The sequence below is a fragment of the Rhinatrema bivittatum genome, chromosome 9, assembly GCF_901001135.1.
Source record: "Rhinatrema bivittatum chromosome 9, aRhiBiv1.1, whole genome shotgun sequence".
In the NCBI taxonomy this organism is placed as follows: Eukaryota; Metazoa; Chordata; class Amphibia; order Gymnophiona; family Rhinatrematidae; genus Rhinatrema; species Rhinatrema bivittatum.
In genome coordinates, this window is record NC_042623.1 from 153,974,530 (window position 1) to 153,980,529 (window position 6,000).

Here is a 6,000-nt window from a genome sequence, read left to right on the forward strand (position 1 = left end):
CCTTAGAGAATAGCCACTGCCATTAGCAATGGTTACATGGAATAGACTTAGTTTTTGGGAACTTGCCAGGTTCTTATGGCCTGGATTGGCATCTGTTGGAAACAGGATGCTGGGCTCGATGGACCCTTGGTCTGACCCAGTATGGCATTTTCTTATGTTCTTATGTTCTTATGAATTACCTTCATACACTGTACGACACTGGGCTAGCCACATCTTCCATTAGAGTTCATCTCAGTGCCATAGGCGCATACCATAGACCATTAAATGATACACCGATATCCAATCATCCATTACTATCTCGTTTCATTAGAGGACTATCTCATCTTCATTCTCCAGTTGCAAAACCTCCCGTTCCATGGAATATCAACACAGTCCTGGAACAACTCATGCTTTCCCCCTTTGAACCTATGGAATCAGTACATATAAAGTACCTTACTTGGAGGGTAGTGTTTCTCATAGCAGTAACTTCAGCACGACGAGTCAGCGAGCTACAAGCACTAGTCCATTATTCACCATACTTACAGTTTTTTCACCAAAAAGTGGTTCTCAGAACTCACCCATCCTTCTTACCAAAGGCAGTTTCACAGTTCCAGTACAACCCATAGACATTTGTAAGGCAGCTACATGTTCATCACTCCATACCTTTACATCATACTACTGCCTTGATCAGCAAGCAAGCACGGATGTGAAGATAGGGCAAGCAATCCTGCAATCTCTATCCTCATGTCCATGGTGACTACCACACTTCTTCAGATCATGTCCAACTAACAGTATTGCAACTAACGTGATCGGGAGCTTGGGACTCCCATGACAGCATGGCTAATTCAGTCCTGCTATCAACGGGAAAAAGCAAGTTTGCTTACCATAAACGGTGTTTCCGTAGATAGCAGGATGAATTAGCCATGCTGGCCCGCCCTCCTCCCTGGCAGTCACCGCTTCTTTGGATCAACTACAGCTTAATCACAGACTGAGGAGAATCTGTTACTTTCCTGCGTGGGAAAACACGCGCAGCCGCAGAGACAAAAAACTAACCTCTGCTTAACAAGCTCCGCCTCCAGGACCTGTTTGATAGATCCCATCACAGCATGGCTAATTCATCCTGCTATCTACGGAAACACCGTTTACGGTAAGCAAACTTGCTTTTTTCACAGGTGCCAATTAAAGTGCATAACTCCCAAAATTGGGTTTCTAAACCCTTTAACAGTTGGCCCCTAAGTCTGATTAGAAGGAGGGATGCAGGACTGTTAGTGCCAGACTGACGGATTTTTCATGCACTGTAGAATGAATGTGCATTGTGCAACCCTGCAAAAGCATTGAATGATTATTTTTAAAATGTCGTAAATTGAATCATTGCTCAAAATATGTACATTTGTGCAAACACTGAAGTACATTTAAATGAACTGCTGTAAAACCTGCATCATTAACCATGAATGTACAGAAATGCTGCATTAATGCTGGATTTTGTGACAATGTGTGTGTCAAACTTGTTCCTTGTCTTCTCTTGGAATCTTAAAGTGCTTCAAAGATACATATTGGAAAGAAATTAAACTTTGCAATAAGTCTGGCCTGACTCCAAAGCACTAAATTCTAAATTCTTCATTTGAGATTATAGAGAATTTTCCATTCATTAATTTTAAGTTTGGGATGCATCTTAAAAGTGGCAAAATGTGTGCATGTTTTAATTTACCTTTAGCATATGTACTATATGATAATTTGTGATATCCTTTTTGAATCACCGAGAGAGTAATTTTTCTACATAGTGTTATTGAGAATATTTGTATCATTTTCCCTTTTACAATGCTATCAGCAGGGATGTCCAAACTAGTACAAGAAAAATGCCCACTGAATTGAAAATCCATGGAAATTTGTGCTGATCTGCCAAGTTCCAAAATCTAAATTTTGCAAATTGGCAAAACTGCTAAGGTTTGTGCAGGTTCAATTTGAATCTTCCAGAGACCTGTCAGAGAAAATTGAATGGATTTTTACCACAACACATAGGGAAAGCCACAGACTTTATAAAATGCAACACCATGTTGAAATCTAAAATTGACTTATTCATATATTCCTAATCCTCAGGATGATAACATTGTTGAAATGAGCAGTTCCTTGTTTTGTATATTCCGCTGACAAATTGTACTTTTTCTAGGGAAAAAAAAACCTAAATTAAGTTTCATTAGATATCTGTACTGGGATAAAATAATGAAACATCTGCTTTTAAGATAGTTTCTAGCTCAGTGTGGACATACCTTTAAATAATTATGCACGAGCAGATTTCATAAACTGCTTGCAAAGCTCTATATGACTTTAAAAATGTGCATTGATCATGCAGCACAAGACAAACACGTAAAGAACAAATTATATAAACAAAACTGTGCACAAGTACTGTAGCAGTTCCACCGTTTTGCCCAATTTCTACCTCTAGTTCTTTAGTGTAAGCATTTAATGGTTTGAAAAAAATACTATGTCAGAAAGCAAAAAATTAAATTGCATATTTAAAATTTGCATAGTTACAAGGACTAACTCCTATTATTACAGAACATCTGGAAAGAAAGCTGAGAAGATTTTAGCAGGGGCGTACTGACTCATCGGGGAACTTCTTGGTGGGCACACTTAGTGCCATTGCACTGGGTCCCTTCATAGTCATGCTGCACAAAACAAAACATGACTCGGGACCAGAAATGTCAAGGTGCCAGGCATTTGTGGGGTTAATAACATTTATTTTATTTATTTTATTTATTTAAAAACTTTTATATACCGGTATTAGTATGCATACATCATACCGGTTTACAATGTAACTTAAAAGGCAGAAATTACAATGAACAGGGAGGGCGAACAAGGAGGAGTATACATAGAGCAGGAGGAGGAGGAATTAAAGCAATAAATAAACATCAGGGCACAGAGGAGTTGGCTATGTGTTGGATCAATGGGAAGAAGAGGGAGCATAGGGTAGTAAGATGAGGACTGAGAGTGAAAACTACAAGGTAGATGGGGAGGGTATGGAATGAAGAGAAGAAGGAGAGACCGAGACAGAGAGATGATTCATACGAGAAAGGGAAGAATGGGGATAGATAAGATGTGGTGGAATGGGAGGGGAATAAAGAAATGGAAGGAAGGAGAAGGTATAAGGAAGGGTAACAATTAGGGATGTGAATCGTGTCCTCGATCGTCTTAACGATCGATTTCGGCTGGGAGGGGGAGGGAATCGTATTGTTGCCGTTTGGGGGGGTAAAATATCGTGAAAAATCGTGAAAAATCGAAAAATCGAAAAATCGCAAAACTGGCACATTAAAATCCCCTAAAACCCACCCCCGACCCTTTAAATTAAATCCCCCACCCTCCCGAACCCCCCCCCAAATGACTTAAATAACCTGCGGGTCCAGCGGCGGTCCGGAACGGCAGCGGTCCGGAACGGGCTCCTGCTCCTGAATCTTGTCTTCAGCCGGCGCCATTTTCCAAAATGGCGCCGAAAAATGGCGGCGGCCATAGACGAACACGATTGGACGGCAGGAGGTCCTTCCGGACCCCCGCTGGACTTTTGGCAAGTCTCGTGGGGGTCAGGAGGCCCCCCACAAGCTGGCCAAAAGTTCCTGGAGGTCCAGCGGGGGTCAGGGAGCGATTTCCCGCCGCGAATCGTTTTCGTACGGAAAATGGCGCCGGCAGGAGATCGACTGCAGGAGGTCGTTCAGCGAGGGTTCCGGCGCCTCGCTGAACAACCTCCTGCAGTCGATCTCCTGCCGGCGCCATTTTCCGTACGAAAATGATTCACGGCGGGAAATCGCTCCCTGACCCCCGCTGGACCTCCAGGAACTTTTGGCCAGCTTGTGGGGGGCCTCCTGACCCCCACGAGACTTGCCAAAAGTCCAGCGGGGGTCCGGAAGGACCTCCTGCCGTCCAATCGTGTTCGTCTATGGCCGCCGCCATTTTTCGGCGCCATTTTGGAAAATGGCGCCGGCTGAAGACAACAAGATTCAGGAGCAGGAGCCCGTTCCGGACCGCTGCCGTTCCGGACCGCCGCTGGACCCGCAGGTTATTTAAGTCATTGGGGGGGGGTTCGGGAGGGTGGGGGATTTAATTTAAAGGGTCGGGGGTGGGTTTTAGGGGGTTTTAGTGTGCCGGCTCACGATTCTAACGATTTATAACGATAAATCGTTAGAATCTCTATTGTATTGTGTTCCATAACGGTTTAAGACGATATTAAAATTATCGGATGATAATTTTAATCGTCCTAAAACGATTCACATCCCTAGTAACAATGGCATGATGCCCAGCCAGTGATCGGGTAGTAAGATGGCAGCAGGGGCATAGAGACAGAGGGGAAAATGCACAGGAAAGGTAACAAAATGATAGGGGCAGCACAGAGAGAGAGAGAGAGACAAGTATGATAGCTGAACAGGGGAGAATTACAATGAAATGGGAGAAAGTCAAAGATTCCAAGGAGGCACAGGGAGCAAGGGAAAAATGACTTATAGGACACAAAAAGGAATGGGAGAGCTGCACAAGGAAGAAGTGATGAAGGACAGAGAGGGGAAAATGACATGGGATACAGGTAGGAAAGGTAGAGGGTCAGATGAGGCCCAAGAAGAAAGAGTTTATCTAGGAAAAAGACTGGCTGAGTGTGCGATCATGCGGCTTTTTGTAAATAAGAGGCTTTTGGCAGCGTGTTTGATCATAGGGTTTGGCTCTATGTGGATGAATTTGTGGCTCTGAGATTAAAAACCTGTAAAACAGACAAATGGAAACATAGAAGCAAAGAGAAAAGCATAGAGGAGGGAAGTTGCTGCAGTAGAATGGAAATTATTGTGCCTGAAGCCAGAAAAACTTTGAGGTTGATACTCAGTTGCAGGCAGTCCAGGTAAATTATCCAGATTATTATCCAGATGATTTACTGGATATTCGACGGAGTATCTGCACCACTAAATATATCCAGATTAATCAAAGTTACCTGGCTAAATTTATCAGGATAGCTTTAGGACTGCCTCATGGCATAAACAGACTTCTCCAGATAACCTACCCAGATAACTCTGACCTCAGAACTCTGAACATCAGAGCTGACCGATAGGTTATCTGGCTAAGGGGGTTATTTTCTAAACGTTTATCGCCTTATCACACACGATAGGATGTTAATTAGATGGAGGGGAGCAGTCGGGGTGGGGAGGGGGAGGAGTCGGCCATGGCATCACTGCCGCGGCACTCTTCTGTAAAGAATGATGAATCCAGCCCTAAATTTGGCCAATCCTAAAATGCCCCTGATTTTTCTGGATAAGTTTTGTCTTTCTCAAAACGTAGCCAGATTAATTGAACCCTGTCAGCAATGTGGGATTTTCAAATCCCCGTTATCTGACAAAAGGGGTCATTTACTAAGCATTTTTCCCATAGACAAAGAATGGGAGAAAACCTTTAGTATATGACCCCCCTAAGTCCCTAAATTAGCCATAGAAATTCTCTGAATATTGACCTCTTTATTTTTTTTTATTAATTTTAATTTATAACACCTCTTACACACAGTACAGTATGTGCTTTTGTGGTTGTTTTATGCACATGTATTGGATGCATTTGTTTGCAATTGCCAATAGACCTCGTATTGTGTTATATGTGATGATGTGCAACACAACTTGAATAATCTTTTTAAAAATCCTCGATCTGCCTGTGGGCATCAGCTGATGATTATGACTAGGCATCCCCACATTTAAAATGTTTGGGCCCCCTGAAGATACCAAGTATGCCATCACATTTCATACATTTCATACATTATTAAAATGATTTGGTTATTTTGTATGCATGTAGACACTAATATTTTCTGGGGAAAAGCTCTTGAACCAGTCCTATAATTTCTACAACCTTCCCCAGTTTTTAATCCCTTCCAACCCATGACCATCTTGCCAATCTCTGGTGACTGGTGGGATATGTTCCAGCAGCCACCCCTCGTCATCTTGTCTGGTTTTGGTGGCTGGAAGGATGGGATCTGGCCTCAAAGAATCCTGGATTGTCTTCAGGAAGAAA